The following is a 16,986-nucleotide window of genomic DNA, read 5'->3' as shown; positions in this document are numbered from 1 at the left end:
AATAGGCAGGTTCTTCCCAGAACTATGACACTAAACCCTTGAGGAGACACAAAGCTATAATTAAAAACTAAAACTAAAACGATAATGTGATTAATGTGAGCAACTAGTATAACAGGTAACTCCTTTCAGAATAATAGAGTAGACCGTAGGGTGGTTGTGGCCCACCTCTCAGGCCCCAAACTGTGTAACAAGGAGGCAGCCTGCAGTTCTGGTCTGCACTGACCTATTGGATTTCAGGGTGCCCAGGCCATCGGGTGTGGGTGTGTCTAGGGAAGAGTAGAGAGTGGCAGCGGCTCACACCAGATGATGGCCTTGATCTCAGCACAGGCTCTGCGCTGTGAATCAGCTGGCTCTGTTGTGAACAAGGATGTGTCATTTTCTTCCAGTCTTCAGATTTCTGCATATGGCTTCAACTTAGAGAACTATTAAAAGTAGGAAGAACTTCACGAAAATAAACAGTTGCCGGGATCACTGGGTAATAATATGAAGAGAAAGAGAGCCAGGGGATATGTTTCCACGAACTGAAAAACAGTTTCTCCTAAAAAAAACCTCAACTCTTGCATGAAGCCTGATTGAATTAAATAATTGTATGAGTGCCTAAAACATCACGATGTGTAAACCCCCATTGCAGATCAGTCCAAGCCATTTAAAATGACCGTTTAAGAAGAGGGAGAAGGCTCGCCTGTGCTAGCTGAGAATGCAAGTCCTAACTAATGTGGTGGGAATGAAGTCAAAGTGGAAAGAAGCTGCGCTCTGGGCATGGCTGATTCAGTCCTGAGGCTCGCCCTTTCTCAGCCCTGTGACCTTGGGCAAACTGCCTAACCTCTCTAAGCATCACTTCCCCAGTAGTTATAGAATTCAATTAAATAATGACATAAAGTTCTTGACATGGAGTAAGCAAATGCACTATTTGAGTCAGTAAATGTCAAGTATAAACAATTCTGTATTGAAATATATGTTATGGTACCTATGGTTTTTATTTGATCATCTGACACAAAGACATATAATGCCTCTAATCATTTATTAAGTAATGAAAATTCATCTTAATGGAGGTGCTCCTGGTTATGTCAGTCAGTTCTAACATGGCATGCCCTTCCCTCCTCATGATACTTGGAAGTACCATTTCTATTTGGAGCTTTCTTCCCTTGCTCTTAACCTGCTTAACTTTTCCTTATTCTCACATTTTGTTCAAACCTTATTTCCTTGAGGCCAACTTCCATGATTATCTGCCTCCACCCTCCATACCTAGATTAGTTTCCTTTGCTTTATGCTCATTTTTGATATTATGTTCCTTATATTCATCATTCAGAGCCTTATCTCAGTTTTGATAATAGATCTATTATAATTATTTGTTGACTATCATTGTTTTTCTCACTAGGCCACATGTTTTATGGGGACAAAACCTGTAATTTTTTTTTGCCTTCCAATATTTCTCTAGTGTTTAACACATACTAGGCATACTATGTGATGAAGGAATGAATTAATGTATGATGTGTGTGCACAATTCTGTCTTGAACACTATTTTTATATTGGGTAGTAATAAGCAAATGCATATATAGTCTTTAGTTGTTACCCAATTCAAAATGTGTGTCTATGATACAGTTTACCAAGAAAAATCTGAATATGTTACTGCACAATTTTATATAGAAATAGTATGTATAAAAATTTCTAGTAATAATCACATCTCTAAAACTTTAGGCAAGAATTTATATGGATCAAATTGATATATTTTAGGTGATCAAATAAGTCAGAATAAAGCCTAGAAAATGGAATTTTTTAAAAATTAGTGAGACATTTAGGAATCAGAATTGGGGAGAAATATTTGGGCTGAAAATGAGATCTTAACCAGCCAGTGAGTCAGTTTGTGATGGTGCTTCTGTTACAGATGCTGGAGAATGTGTGGACCAGGAATTTACCACACTGGGGAAAGGAGAGGAAATGAGTGGAGTGGAAAGAAATAACCAGTGTTAAGGAAAATCAGAAAGAGGAAGAAAGACAGTGGGAGGCCTGGCAAGAAAAAAGCTAATGCATGAGACCTCCTAAATTGAGAGAGTGAGTGGAGTGGGTTTAAACTGAACTCAGAAAAGCACCAGTCATTTTTCATGAAAGTCAAGGATATTTGTCATTTTTAACTTCAAAGCAAGGTGAATGCCCCACACAAATGTGGGAAGGATGAAATAATCAAACACGTGAAAGACACTGGGCCATGATAGGAGGTCCATTTATATTAGTGTTTGCTCTTGAATCTAAGTATTTACAAGGGTATAAAAAATGCATATGCCCAACTTTACTCCTTAGTAATTTGTAGTCAATTTAAAGACATGAAATACATTTGATACTGATCTAAGTAGACAGACTCTTATATGAGAAATAACTTTTATAAATCAGCATATAAGTAGAAAATAAACTTTAGTTTAAATTGCCTTTGAAATTTTCTTCAATTGATGAATAGCACACATGATTTTTTAATACTATATTAGCTTGCCATTTATTGCTGTAGTTTTTTCTTAACCCGTGGGTACAGATTGATATTTCTCTAATAGAACATGAAATAAGTTAAGCCTATGATTCAAATGTTAGTATGTTTGGTGTTGTCCCAGAGGTTCCTCAAACTATCCTCATTTTTAATAATCTTTTTTCTTTTTCTCTTCCAATTGGGTGTTTTCCACTACCTTGTCTCCCAGATCACTGATTCAATCCTCTGCTTCATCTAATCTGATGTTGATTCCATCTAATGTATTCTTCATTTCAGTTACTATATTCTGTATTACTGACTGGTTATTTTTTATTTCCTTTTTTATGTTTTCTACCTCATTGTTGAAGCTCTCATTGAGTTCATCTATATATGCTTCTCTTGAGTTCATTGAGTATCCTTATAACTAGTGCACTGAAATCTTTATCTGATAGATTGCTTATCTCTGTTTCATGTAGTTTTGTGTGGTTTGTTTTCTGAGGTTTTTTTCCTGGTCTTTTTTGGGGGTATATTTCTCTGTCTTTTGTGTTGGATATATCACTCTGTGTTTGTTTTTTATGAGTTAGGCAAAACTATGTGAGGGCCACAGGTAGTGGCAAGCCTTACCCAGGCCTTCAGCTATTGCTGGTGTGGACACAGGCCAGGGGAAGTCCCAAGGGCTGGGACTGCTTGGCAGACTCATTGGAGTTGTAGCTGGAGTAGGCTCAGGACTAGGGTAGTCCTGGGAGCAAGCCCCACCAGGACCTGGGCTAAAGCAGGAGCTAAAGCAGGTAGGAGCTCTAGGGATTCCTGGAGGTAAGTCACTGGCTGTTGTTGAAGTGGGTGTGGACTGCAGGAAATTTCTGGTACAGCCACACCTGGGCAGGAGCTGAGCTAGGGCTGGTGTGAGCTGAGGGGAGTCCTGTGGAAAAGTCCCATGGCTGGAACCTGGAACTTGAGTAGGCTGCAGGGAGCTTCTGTGTTCTCTCTCTCTCTCTCTCTCTCTCTCTCTCTCTCTCTCTCTCTCTCTCTCTCTTTCTCTCGTCTGCTGCTCAGAAGCTGTTCAGCCAGCCCTCTCAGTTTTTCTTCAAGGGAAAATGCTCTGTCTGTGGTGTAAATTCCACATATTCCCAGGAGGAGGTGAGTTCAGGATCTTCCTATGTTGCCATCTTGACCTACAAACCTACTTACATTATTTTAATTACTAGTGAATACTTGCATGTGGATAAGTTATAAGCTTTGGAATCTCTCAGAATGGGTTTGTACAGGGTGTCCCCCAAAACTGTGTGTACACTTTAATAGCTGATAGCTCAGTTGTGAAAATGAAATTCATTTTAATAAACATTGCCTTTATAATGATTCAAAGTGGGTGTACACATTTTTTGGAATACCCCCTCTACTATAATTACCATCGGGAGCTCCTCTGTAACAAGTTATGCAAATCTGTGGTGCTTCACATTTTTGATCTGTAAAAGAGGTTAATGATACCTACCATATTTGCTATTATAATGAGTACATGAATTGTGCATGCAGTAGCAACTCAATTAATAAATGATTATTTCACCCCAACCAGTTTGGCTCAGTGGATAGAGCGTTGGCCTAAGGACTGAAGGGTTCCAGGTTAAATTCCAGTCAAGGGCACATGCCCAGTTTGCAGGCTCAATCCCCAGTAGGGAGAGTGCAGGAGGCAGTCAATCAATGATTCTCTCTCATCATTGATGTTTTTACCTCTCTCTCCCTTTCCCTTCCTCTCTGAAATCAATAAAAATATATTTTAATATATATAAATGATTATTTCATTGTCCTACTCTCTACAAATCTTGTTACTCTGAAGATAATAGCTTTCATGAGAAATATACATTAGAATAAATTAATGAAAGTGGCAAAACAAAGTTATATTTTATTACAGGAAAAATGCTTTTATTTTAACTTTATAAATACTAGCCACTTGGAAAAAGTAAAGTTTTACAAGGTAAGACTTTAGCTGCCACCAACAGAGGTGAAAGTGAGGCTGTATGGTTATTTATTTGTTTGATTTTATATAAATAAAAACATTAAAAATTTATTTTCTCCAAAAATATTTTGAAAGCCTTTACCTTCAAACTGTCGACATACTATAAACATTTAAATTGCTATTTTTAACACTCCATACAGGGTTGCCTCAGGATCCTTGTACTTATGTTTCTCTACCTAAAATGTCTTACCCTTAGCTATTCTCAAGGCTCATTCCTTCATTTTATACAGCTTTCTGCTCAAATGACATCTCTTCAAAAAAATCTTCTCTGGCTGTTTCTCAAAAGAACACCTTGTCACTCATTTCATGACCCTGCTTTAATTGTTATTCATAGCTGTTACCAATAAATTATAATTATTAATTTTCTAAATAGAATGCTAGCTCTATAAGAACAATGACTTTCATCTATTGTTCTGTTCTCATTTCCTTTGAAACATGCACAGTATATATTTATTGAATGAATGGATTTATGAATGAATGGACATATCTAATCTAGTATTAATCAGGTTAACATTTGATTATCTAAATAGACAGTACTTTGATTTTATCCCTGCCCATTGTGAGTTATATATTTTATTGACCTGAAGTATTTAGGCCCTATGTAAATGACATGCTAGATTATATATTTCAAAAACATTATTAATGTGTTGTCTGTTTTGTGCTTTTGTCTTCATTCATGTTCCTGTCCAAATACGTTAATAATGAGGAGTCTATAATGTTCATTGTATGTTTCCAGTTGTGTGTTTATTAATAGGAGACACTTAGATCCATAATGACTTCCTACTTGTCCTTGTAGTCTTTTGATAAAAGTATGACATAATGAAGAAACACTTAACATTTCAGATTCTTAGTCTTTTCCCAGGCATAGGATAGAGTGACAATGGCACTGTGATCTGTTTTTCTTATTTCCATCAGAACTCTAATAAAAATAATCTAGATATGAAAATAAATGTGGAAATGTAATTGATTTATATATCTATCATTTTTTTAGCCCTGGTTTTGTGTATTATGTCATTCCTAGGGGCCCGGTGCACAAAATTGTGCATGAGGAGGGGGTCCCTCAGCCTGGCCTGCACCCTCTCGCAATCCGGGACCCCTCGGGGGATGTCCGACTGCCCGCAGTAGTATCGGGCCTAAACTGGCAGTCGGACATCCCTCTCACAATCCGGGACCACTGGCTCCTAACCACTCACCTACCTGCCTGCCTGATTTCCCCTAACCACTCTGCCTGCCTGCCTGATCGCCCCTAACCGCCTCTGCCTTAGCCCCCGCTGCTGGACATTTATACTGTATTTTGCGGTTATAAAAACTGGTCATCGCCCTTGAACTTCTTCAAAAATAATGGCATGAGAGAAAGCTAATGTGAAAAAAAATAATCTGTGTAGCTCTAACCTTTAATTGTGTTTATAGAACTCATGTCATTGAATGTAGGAAGATGGTATAGTGGAATAAACAGGATGATAATTTTAGATCTTAATTTATCAAAGAGATGAGTAGCCTATTATTGATGAGTGAGTTCTTTATATTTTCTTGTTTCTTAAACTGATTCAAAATAAGAAATTTTATGGTTTTCAATAATGCACACACACTTGGACTTAATCAGTTGGAATATCTTTTGTCATTAAGTATGATGGATAATGTATTTGTCACATCATTTAACCTTAAAGAGGAAAGGTGATTTTCCAATTAAAAGACACTATAAAAATAATAGAAAAATCATAGTTAAAAGCAAATATGTTTTAACTATATTTCCTATTATAAAATATAAGAAATATTGATGATTTATAAACCATTTGACACTTTCAATTTAGTGTAAAAGTTAACATGGTTAATTCATTGGTTAGGCTCTCATAACATTAAGATTTATAGGCTACTTAATTATTTTCTGCTTTATGTGTTTCTAATGAAAAGTCATCTTTCCTACATCAGTTCTCCATGAATAGGAACTCTTAGTATATATTATTTAAGATAAAAGAATGGATGCTTTTATATTCTTAATGACAGTATTTGTTTAAGTATTATCTTAATTTCAAATTTAAGAAGCATCCCACATAATATTTAGTAGACTTCATGAACATCTACAATCCTTTCTCAAAAGTATATGTGACATTTGCTGAGAATTTTTAGGTATTATTTTACCTTTACTTATTATGAAATCTTGATTTGTTATATTTTGAGTTTCACAAGAAATGCCAAAATACAAAAGTTCAAGATATCCTATCTAATAAAAGAGTAATATGCAAATTGACCATACCTCCACTATGCTCACCAGCCAATCAGGAGCGAATATGCAAATAAACCCAACCAAGATGGCTGTGGCCACAGAGAGCAGGAGGGAGGCTTGGGTTTCCCCAGCAATGGAGGAAGCCAAGCTTTCCGCCTGCCCTTGCTGGCCCAGGCCTCCACTCAATGCTACAAAGTTTCAGTGATAGAAGATAAATAAATCCCTACAAAAATGGCGGCAGCCACAGAGCTGGAGAGAGCAGGAGGCTAGGGTTGCCCCCGGAGATGGAGGAAGCCAAGTTTCCACAGTGCTGGCCTGCCTTGGCCTCTGCTTAAGGCTACAAAGTTTCAGTTATAGAATATAAATAAATCCCAACAGAAATGGCTGCCACCACGGAGCGAGCAGAAGGCTTGGCTCTGCTCAAGGCTACAAAGTTTCAATTGTAGAAGACAAATAAATCCCAGACACCAGGGCCTCTGCTTGGGTCACTGGGAGGCATGGCCAGCCTGCAAACCACCACAAGCCCCTCACCCAGGCCACCCCACACCCCAAGGGAACCCCTACCCTGATCTGAGACACCCTTCAGGGCAAACCAGCTGGCCCCCACCCATGCACCAGGCCTCTATCCTATCTAATAAAAGAGTAATATACAGATTGACCATCACTCCAACACACAAGATGGCTGCCCCCATGTGGTCAAAGATCCTGCCCCTATGTGAACACAAGATGGCCACTGCAAGATGGCCAGCAGGGGAGGGCAGTTGGGAGGGACCAGGCCTGCAAGGGAGGGCAGTTGGGGGCAATCAAGCCTGCAGGGGAGGGCAGTTAGGGGTGACCAGGCTGGCAGAGGAGGGAAGTTGGGGGTGTCCGGGCCTGCAGGGAAGGGCAGTTGGGGGGGGGGGGCAGGCATGCAGGGGAGAGCAGTTGGGGGGTCCAGGCCTGCAGGGGAAGGCTGTTAGGGGTGACCAGGCCTACAGGGGAGGGCAGTTAGAGGCAAACAGTCTGGCAGGGGAGCAGTTAGGCATCAATCAGCTGGCAGGGGAGTGGTTAGGGGGTGATCAGGCTGGCAGGCAGAAGTGGTTAGGGGCAATCAGGAAGGCATGCAGGCGAGCAGTTGGGAGCCAGCAGTGCTGGATTGTGAGAGGGATGTCTGACTGCCCGTTTTGGCCCGATCCCACTGGGATCAGACCTAAACGGGCAGTCGGACATCCCTTGAGGGGTCCCAGATTGGAGAGGGTGCAGGCTGGGCTGAGGGACCCCCTCCCTGTGCACAAATTTTGTGCATCGGGCCTCTAGTCCTATATAATAAAATACTAATATGCAAATCGACTGAACAGCAGAAGGATTGGTCACTGTGACACGCACTGACCACCAGGGGGCAGAAGTTCAATTCAGGAGCTGCCCCCTAATGGTCAGTATGCTGCCACAGGGGGAGCACCACTCAGCCAGAACCGGGCTCATGGCTGGCGAGCACAGTGGCGGTGGCAGGATCCTCTCCCACCTTGCAGGGGAGCAGGCCTAAACCATCAGTCGGACATCCTCCAAGGGTTCCCAGACTGCGGGAGGTCGCAGGTTGGGCTGAAGCTCCCCTCCCCCAGTGCATGAATTTACGAATTTTGTGCACCGGGCCTCTAGTATGTGTGTGTGTGTGTGTGTGTGTGTGTGTGTGTGTGTGTGTGAGTGTGTGTGTGTATGAAATAGAACAAATTGGCAACCCAGGCATGTGCTCTGCCCAGGAATTGAACCAGCAACCTTCCAGTGCTTGCTTGGTTGGGATGGACGCTCCAACCAACTGAGCCATTCCGGCTGGGCTGTATAATACTTTTTATGGCTCCCATTGTATCTACTTTTTTCTCTAGAAACAGCTTTTAGCCATCTGCATTATTTTCTGAGAATGGCTGAGAAAAATTAACCTTTATATCAACCTCATGCTGTTAGATAAGATGCTTATAGGAGAGAGACCTGAATTTGGAGATTTTCATTTTTAGAGCATATTTATTTCTGTGCCTACACATGTCCCAGACACTCCTTTCTTGGATTTTACTGACTCTTCTAGGGGGACGGAGCTCTCTGCATGAAGAATGTGACAGTGCTGAGAGGTCTGTAGCTTTATGCCACCAAATACCACTGATGCCAAAGGAACTATTTGTGAGTTAATAAGGGAGGGTTCCAGTCCAGTTCATGTTAAGCAAGTAACCCTGGAAAATCCCCAGGCTCAAAAATATCTCCTCCACACTATAGGGTTTTACAATAGCAACTTGTTTTAGTAGATATCTAAATCAATTATCTGCAAAATGCAAGATTCAGATTCACAGAATTCATATTAAATGGGAATTAAAGTAATATTTGACCCACAGGGTTATATAGACTGAATGAGATCATATATGTGAAAATTATTTTACAACTATAAAGTGCTCTGCATATGGATGTGCATAATTATCATGTGTAATTATCAGTGTTTATGGCCTCAACAGCCAGTTTGTTTCAGTGAATTAGCTATAACATTTTAGAAAGCACTTTCTCATGTTAAACCAAAGTCATCTTTCCCATAATTTTGTTGCACAAAGCAGGTGATAATGAAGTCTCATAGATGTGGGTTCAAATGCTGGCCCTCCTGCTTACTAGCCTGGACTTCAGATAAATGACAAGTTATCTGTTCTCATTGTCCTTGCTGATACATAAGGGTGATAATCTCTGCCTTATGGAGATACTAGAGGCCTGGTGCATGAAATTCGTGCATGGAGGGGGGGCATCCCTCATCCCAGCCTGCACCCTCTTGTGATCTGGGACCCCTCAGGGGATGTCCGACTGCTGGTTTAGGCCTGTGGGATCGGGCCTAAACCAGCACTCGGACATAAATCTCACAATCTGGGACCACTGGCTCCTAACCGCTAGCCTGCCTGCCTAACCACTTGCCTGCCTGCCTCATCGCCCCTAACTGCTCACCTGCCTGCCTGATTGCCCCTAACTGCCTCGGCCCCTGCTGCGGCAGCTTCCTCTGGAAGGACATCCAGAATGATGTCCAGAAGGTCGTTCAGCTGTCCAGTCTAATTACCATATTATGCTTTTATTATTATAGATTATAAATGTGATCATATTTGTAAAAATGTGCCTAATAAATGGTAGTAGTTATTAATATGAGCTTTCCTTTTACTATTCCTTTTACAATAGATAAGAGTGAATAGGAGTCCCAAGCCTTCACAACTTCCCTATGACACCTCATAAAAATGTGTCTGAACCACCATTTCAAAGTAATACAGACGTAGTAAGTGACATAATTCTGATCCTCTTAATTGTATTTGTCATTCTGGGAAGACATCAAGAAATTTGAGGGAGGAAGCCTTTCTGTGGCAAATAGTTTATGTCTCCTAGTGGAGTTGCATCACATAAAACATGATTCCCCCTAATTGTCAGGAAAATGTACAATTCTTTATGAAGATTTGATATTAAGTGGAAGGGGGATAACCCTGCAAACAAGTGTGAATCCTTTAAAATGCTATATCCAGAGCTTCTATGGAGCATGCTCAGACTGATCTCTGGACAACTTCAGGAGGTACCATCTATGTAGACAGCATGAGAATAGTGCCCTCTGGAGTTGTTCAATGTACTGAAGCTGTCTCCACCTACCCTGCCAACTATTGACCAGGTATTTTATAATTATCTTTAAGGTAGGATTCCTAGATACTTGTGCTTTCATTTTGCCTTCAGGATCTCAAATAGAAGTGTGTATTTATATGAGTTTTTTATGGGTACAACATTTAAAAAATATCTTTATTCCTTTTTAGAGAGAGGGAGAAAGAGAGGAGAGAGAGAAAAGAGAGAGAAAGAGAGAGAAAGAGAAACATTAATGATGAGAGAGAATCATCGATTGGCTGCCTTTTATACCCCCTCTACTGGAGATCTAGCGCACAACCCAGACACGTGCCCTTAGGTACATGGGACAGCACCCAATCAACTGAGCCACACTGGCTAGGTCATATGGATATAACATTTAAAAAGGATATTTTTTTATAATGATTTTGACCTCAGGAGCTGACTTTGAGACTGGTCTCTTTCCTTACCCCACTCCAACCCTTGACTTCACTGTATTCCCAGGTGAAATTTCAAGTCACTAGTGTTAGCAGATGCTTAGTGGCTCAGCTGGACTCTTCCATGCAGTGTGTGTCAGGATCATATATATATACTAGAGGCCCAGTGCACAAATTCATGAACTGGTGGTGACCCTTGGGGTGGCCTGCAGGGATCAGGCTGAAATGGGCAGTACAATGCCACCTGCTGCTCCTCCCTGCCACTCCCACTCATCCCAGCCCTGCTGCGCCTGCCACGGGCTCGTGCCCAGTCAGTCAATTGGGAGAAGCTCGCACCACCGTAGCGGTGTTCACCGACCATGAGCCATGTGTCTGGCACCCGTCCCGAGGGGGTAGGGGAGGTCAGGATGGGATCAACCCTCTGGGTGGGCAGTGGGATGCCCTTGCCAGCCCGGGATCCGGATATATCCCACTGATGTTCCCGCCAGTTGTCAGGAAACATCTGGTGGCCGCTTTTATATCGTTTCTTCCTTGCAGAGAGTCTAGGGGGGGAAGCGGCTGTGGTGCCCAAGGCTGACTTCCAGGAGGCTGGCAGTGCTGTCGGGATCGTGCTGGCGGTGCAGGTCTGTTGGTGTCTGGCCTGTTCTCCGGAGATTGGACCTGTAGGACTACTGAGGCAGGGAGTGGCTGCCACCAGACTGGTGGGCTGCCAGAACACGTCAGTCAACTGAGTGGTACTCCCACTGTGGAAGCACACTGACCACCAGAAAGCAGCTCCTGCATTGAGCGTCTGCCTCCTGGTGGTCAGTGTGCACCATAGCAACTGGTTGACCTGTTGTTCAGTCATTCTGTCACTTAGGCTTTTATATATATATTTTTTGTTTGTTTGTTTGTTTGTTTGTTTGTTTTTGTTAATCCTCACCTGAGGATATTTTCCCATTGATTTCCAGGGAGAGTGGAAGGGAGAGATAGAGACAAAGACAGAGAAACATCAATGTGAGAAAGACATATTGATTGGTTGCTTCCCGTATGCACCCCAATCAGGGCCAGGGATCGAGCCTACAATCAAGGTATATGCCCTTGACTGGAATCAAACCCAGGACCCTTCAGTCCATGGGCCAACTCTCTATCCACTGAGCCAAACCAGCTAGGGCAAGAGGATCATATTTACTAGTATTCATCCATCAGTGTTCATCAAAAATAACAGTCAATCTTTCACAGCTTTCCCACTGCTCAACAAAATTATTTGAAATTATATTTGGTTAAAGAACTATAAAGATAATTTTTTTAAAAAAGAGCTGTTTTCTTCTAGCATGTTTACTAAGCAAGTGAGAGCATGTTCACCGACCTGCATATTTCTCATTAAAGAGAGTTACTGCCCCTTTTCTTTTTCTCAAAGATGGTCTCTGTTGTATTGGGTTTTGGCTATGACCTTTAGTTACTCAGCTGCTTTTTTGTTTGTTTCTCTTAACTTTCAGTTTACCACGGAGAAATCAGAAATCACTGATATAGCTGAAAATCTTGGCTAGTTAAGATTGATTATACTTCCCTGCCATTGTTTTATAAAAGGCACAAAACAAGTTATATTTGGCCACCTGAAATATTTTTTATGGGATCTTGTACTAATTTCGAATGAAGTCCAAAGTAACTTCTCTGGGAGGCCCAGTATCGACTGTAGCTTTGAGAATTGTTTATTGTAGCCCATTCAAGTAAAGGAAGCAGAGCTGGCTTCTTTGGCCAGTTGGTTCATTTGATAAGTGGCTGCCCTGTAGCAAGGTACCTAGAAGCAGCTCCAAGTTTCGATAAATGGTGGCTCTGGTTATATCTTTATTTCTGCAGTTCTCAGGTTGGAGCTGTATACTATGTTATACATTATGTATGATGTATTATAAATGTGGGCTCTGTGCAAATACATGCAGTAGTTACCACTCTTATCCTGTAGCTGTCTGATTTATGGCTTGGGTAGCTATTCAAAAGTGAAACCAATGGGAGGGAAAATAAGAGAAAAACCTAAGAATGAGAACAGAATAATTGAATAATATTTATGTTAATCTCATAAGGCTTTGTTTTATAAATTCTTGTTCAAACAAATTATAATTATAAATTAATTAAGTCTTAGATTTTGCTTCAGTTTTTTTAAATGAATGAACTGATGAGAACTTTAGTTTTTGCAGCCTGTTGTAATTTCTTTAATTGTGAAGATTATGAAATATAATTTTTCCCCAGCTCATATCTACTTTATATCTGGATATCCATGGTTGGAATTAGAAAAACATGTAAATCTCTTTTGAATTTAGAGAACATGTTTTTCTTTGATAATTATGCAATACCTCATTGGGCAAGTAATCTTCTTTAGTTTGACTTAGAAAAATAACCCTAAATCTTACCATATTAACTTTAGAACTTAAAGTATGTAGGTGACTTTTTGCACAGAGTAGGTACTCCACTATAGGTGTTCATAGAGTATGTCCCATGTGTCTTCAACCACTTTCTGTAAACTGTAGGGAAGCTTCAAGTTCTGAAAGTAGCTTCAAGTCACATCAACATCTGAAATGCCTATAACATTTCACAAACCAGTTCAAAGGGAAGGAATCCTGCCCAATATTCTAATGTGATAAATGAGTTAATAATTTAGACACAAGAGAGTTCTCCACAGCAGCCGGCAGTTAGTCAAATATTTTCCACCCTTTCTTCTCTTTTGCAAGGGGATCCCATCTCATAAGCAGAACTCCCTGTGAATTTAGTTTTCATGATGAAATATTAGAACTTTTCCTGGGTACTGCTGACAAAAATTGGCAAGTGAAACAAACTGAAATATCAAAATAACTTAGTCAAATATGTCTCCTTAGTGATTCAGAGAGGGTCTTCTGTATCTGTGCTATGATTCAGTGTGAATTTACTACCAAAAAGTAAATTTGATATTAGCTCAGTAAATGTTTCTGTAGTGAGTATTATTTTCATACTAGTAGCCCGTTTGCACGAAGATTCGTGCAATAGACCTTCATTCACCTGGCTGCCTGCACCAGTTTTCTGCCGGCACCGGGGACCCAGGCCTTGGCTGTGGCCACTGCCCTCTACCTTCTTTCAGGGTCCGGGCTTGGCCCTGGGCGGTGGCCTTGGGCTCAGCTGCACCCAGCGTCCCTGCGACCCGATTGCAGGAGCAGACCCCCAGGTCGGCTCGCTCCTGCCATCGTAGCAGGCACCCGGCTGGCGCCCAAGGCCCGGAAAGCCCCGGGCGGCTTTCCGGTCCTTGGGCTCCGCCGCACCGCACCCCAGCCGGGTCCCTGCTCCGATCGGAGCAGGCACCCGGCTGGCGACCAAGGCCCGGAAAGCCCCGGGCGGCTTTCCGGTCCTTGGGCTCCGCCGCACCGCACCCCAGGCGGGTCCCTGCTCCGATCGGAGCACGCACCCGGCTGGCGCCCCAGGCCCGGAAAGCCCCGGGCGGCTTTCCGGTCCATGGGCTCGGCCGCACCGCACCCCAGCCGGGTCCCTGCTCCGATCGGAGCACGCACCCGGCTGGCGACCAAGGCCCGGAAAGCCCCGGGCGGCTTTCCGGTCCTTGGGCTCCGCCGCACCGCACCCCAGCCGGTCCCTGCGATGGGAGCAGGCGCCCGGAAAGCCACCGGCCCCAGCGTCCCTGTAACGGTTTCCTGGTGGGCGTGGTTGATGGGCGTGGCTTGGTTGGTGGGCGTGGCTTGGGCGTAGCGAAGGTGCGGTCAATTTGCATATTTGTCTATTATAAGGTAAGATTATATTGTACTCAGTATATTTCATAAAGTGCCTTCTCTCGCATTTTCTTGTAGATATTCTTGAGGTGGCCATCTTGCTCCTCTTACTCTCAAATCTAGATACTTTTTGAGGACTTTAACAAACTTCTAGTCCTATTTTTCTTTTTTTTTTTTTTTTTTTTGGTGGCTTTTTACATTTGTTGAAATAGTAACAACCTAAGTTAAAGTGATTAAATATGCTATACTATATCATGTAAATCACAAACAGAGCTAGCAATTCAACATGTTTTCACTGAAACAAATTGAGTTGAAGGATCTCTGTAAAATCCCCCAAAAGCGAACATCTGTAGAGTTGGCATTGGAGCTTTTTCTTTCCAGTCTAATGCACTTCTGTTAAAACTGGGCTGCCTTCGGAGGCGAAGCATTCATTCATCCTAAGTGCTGGTATTCCCCTGTCCATTTATTTTCCTTCATATTAAGGGTGTCAGCAAACCCTTCATTCTCTCCTCTTTGCTGCTCTGTGACCTGCAGTCTTGCAAGTGTCATTCCTCATCTAATGGTCTAGGTCAGGAGAAGCCGCTGAGAAAGCAAGGCATCCACTCGGTCAGTGTTACGCAGTTAAAAGAATTGACCTACACAAAAGTGGCTCAAAATTATTGACCATGGGACACTTTTATAGTGATAATTTTGAATCAGGTTATTATACTGGCAAGATGCCCACAGGTGATAGGTAACATTAAAATAGAAGGCAAAAAATGATCTCATTAATTAATTGCTTAATAAAGCATCAAAATGTGACTTCTGTTTAATCCTACCTTATAAAAGAGAAACATGCAAATTGACCGCACCTTCACTATGCCCACAGCCAATCAGAGCGAACAAGATGGCGGTTAATTTGCATATGCTGGCGCTGAGCAGCCTGGGTCCAGGAAACATCCTCCGGACCCAGGCCGCTCCTAGCCTGTAGGCCCGTGCTTAGGTCCTGAGCAGCAGGGGTCCCAGAACGCCCCCTGGCCACTCGAAGCCTATGGGTGTAGGCGCCAAGCAACCTGGTCAGGCTGGCTGCTGGCCTCCCCCAGCCGCTTGCAAAGGCTCCTGCACAAAGCAGCGGTTTGGGGCCACGCCCCCAGCCAGGCGCCCAGAACCGGGGGGCTGGCTGCTGGCCTCTGGGGTATGCTGAGACCCTGGTGGCCACTGCTGCGTGCTGCCCAGGGTCCCTGCAAGCCTCGAGCCTGGGGCCCATGGTGGGGCTGGCTGCTGGCCTTGGGGCGTTTGGAGACGGGGATGTTCCCGCCCTGCCCCAGAGGCTTTCCAAGCTCCAGCACCAAGTGGCGGTTTGTGTCCACGTTCCCAGCCTAGCGCCCTCCACAGGGGGATGGCTGCTGGCCTCTGAGGTGTGTGGAGACCCCGGCAGCCACCACTGGGTGGCAGGGACACGCCCCTAGCCCAGTGGACACAACCCAGGGGCTGCATGAGCTGCAGAGGATACACCTTTTTTAAAAAAAATTTTATTGATTTTTTTTTTACAGAGAAGAGGGGAGAGGGATAGACAGTCGGAAATATCAATGAGAGAGAAACATCCATTAGCTGCCTCCTGCACACTTCCCACTGGGGATTTGCCTCCAACCAATGTACATGTCCTTAACAGGAATCAAACCTGGGACCCTTCAGTCTGCAGGCCCACAGTCTATCCACTGAGCCAAACCAGTTTGAGAGTAAATACCTTTTCTGACAACTCATTGGCTAAGCTCCCTGTAGGCCACCACTTGCAGTATTCTTGGTAATTTGGGTTATAAGAATCCAAGAAGGTGATCTAGGGGTTTTTCCACCACACTCTTGAAGGAAAAAATGAAGGTCCCTTGAGGGGTCCAAGATTGGAGAGACTGCAGGCTGGGCTGAGGGACAACACCCCGTCTGCCCTCCTCCCCGCCGTGCCCGAATTTCGTGCACCGGGCCTCTAGTAATCAATAAAGATGTTGACGTTGCAAGCCCATGACATGGCCTATAATCACTGAATAGACGCATTCAGTGTGATGGTGAGTTGATAAATATGCCTATGTCTTCTTGCTGATGGAAAATTATTTGCATCAAATGCACCAGACTTTTCCCTCAGTTCATTGAGGAGGCAGACTCTAGAATCAGACATTCTGGTTTTAATTTCAACTTTGCCATTTATTAACTGCATGATTTGAGAAAATTATTTAACTCTGTTAAGCCTCATTTCTTAATCTGACATTTGGGATAATAATAGAAAATAGATATAAAGTGCTTAGTGTAGTATTTGATTTAAAAAGTAATAAATACATGTTAGCTAGTGAAAAGAAAAGGAGAGAGAGGTAGCCATTATTGTGAAGTAAGTGAAGTAAGAAGGTCCATAGTGATGAGTTCCATGATAATCATTCATTTTAGTCAAGTGACAAGTATTAATACTTCTCTGGATATTAGTTTTCTAAAGAACAGTGCTTAGAAATACAAATATAAAAGCATCCTCTGTCATTATAGCAGTTTTCCTTACATGATATGAAAAAGCTCTTTAAAAA

General features: G+C 42.6%; 1 protein-coding gene across 2 annotated transcripts in view; it reads left to right on the top strand.

Annotated features, from left to right (window-relative positions):
* Positions 1-16,986, top strand: part of NAV3 (neuron navigator 3) — a 359,287-nt gene that overhangs the window by 30,343 nt on the left and 311,958 nt on the right. The window lies entirely within an intron of this gene.

Source organism: Eptesicus fuscus, chromosome 7, assembly GCF_027574615.1.
Source record: "Eptesicus fuscus isolate TK198812 chromosome 7, DD_ASM_mEF_20220401, whole genome shotgun sequence".
NCBI classification, from domain to species: Eukaryota; Metazoa; Chordata; class Mammalia; order Chiroptera; family Vespertilionidae; genus Eptesicus; species Eptesicus fuscus.
Note: the sequence above shows the minus strand (reverse complement) of the source record. Positions and strands in the feature narration are given on the sequence as shown.